Source organism: Gavialis gangeticus, unplaced genomic scaffold (genome assembly GCF_001723915.1).
Source record: "Gavialis gangeticus isolate Ggan-Ray unplaced genomic scaffold, GavGan_comp1, whole genome shotgun sequence".
Lineage (NCBI taxonomy): Eukaryota > Metazoa > Chordata > Crocodylia > Gavialidae > Gavialis > Gavialis gangeticus.
Window position 1 is genome coordinate 6,493,178 of NW_017728996.1, and position 857 is coordinate 6,494,034.

An 857-nucleotide genomic window follows, 5' to 3' on the forward strand; every position below is an offset into this window, starting at 1 on the left:
CATGACAACCATGGTCCTGGAGCATGCAGCCTCAGCTAGTTCCCAGGAGAACTCTTTGTCAAGCTTTTGACTTTGGGTGGGAGGTCTGTAGTAGACTACCACCATTTCTAGGTGTCTGCAGTAGGACAGTAGTCACCAGTGGTAGATCTTGGAGCCTCTTGAGGTAGATCTTGGAGTTGATCCGAGGCTGGAGTACGGGGGCTGAGTGCCTGTGTGCATGCATGCATGCGCACACCCCAGCCCAGCAGATCAGTCCATGGGGGAGGGAAGGGGCAAGGACTAGATCAAGGCCCCCCTGTGGTGAGGGTACAGTGCTGCAGAGGCAGGAGTAGGGGCAAGTTGAGTGGGGCTCTGGCTGGGTGGGACTTACCTGCTGGTGAGGTATGCCCCCAAATAATTTTTTTTCCCTCTGCCTCAATCTGCCTCCCCCTTCCCTCCCCACAGACTTACCTGCTGTGTGGGGGGGATGTCAGTGGTGCACAGTAGATCTTGGGTTGCTTTCATAGTTTCTAGGGTCGGAAGGGACCTGAGCAGATCATCTAGTCTGACCCCCTGCCATGGCAGGAAGAGCACTGGGGTCAAACGACCCCAGTAAGGTGGTCATTCAACCTCCTCTTAAAAACCCCCAGGGTGGGAGCCTGCACCACCTCACTTGGAAGCTGGTTCCAGACCCTAGCCGCCCTGACCGTGAAGTAGCGCCTCCTGATGTCCAACTTAAACCTTCCCTCCGCCAGCTTGTGACCGTTGTTCCTGGTCACTCCTTGCGGCGCTCGGGGGAACAGGGACTCCCCCAGCGCCTGCTGATCCCCCCTAACCAGTTTATAACAGGCCACAAGATCCCCCCTCAGCCTTCTCTT

General features: G+C 56.7%; 1 protein-coding gene across 2 annotated transcripts in view; it reads left to right on the plus strand.

The window, feature by feature from the left end:
- DPP8 (dipeptidyl peptidase 8) overlaps nucleotides 1–857 on the plus strand; it is a 57,495-nt gene that overhangs the window by 7,956 nt on the left and 48,682 nt on the right. The gene's annotated exons all lie outside the window — the stretch shown is intronic.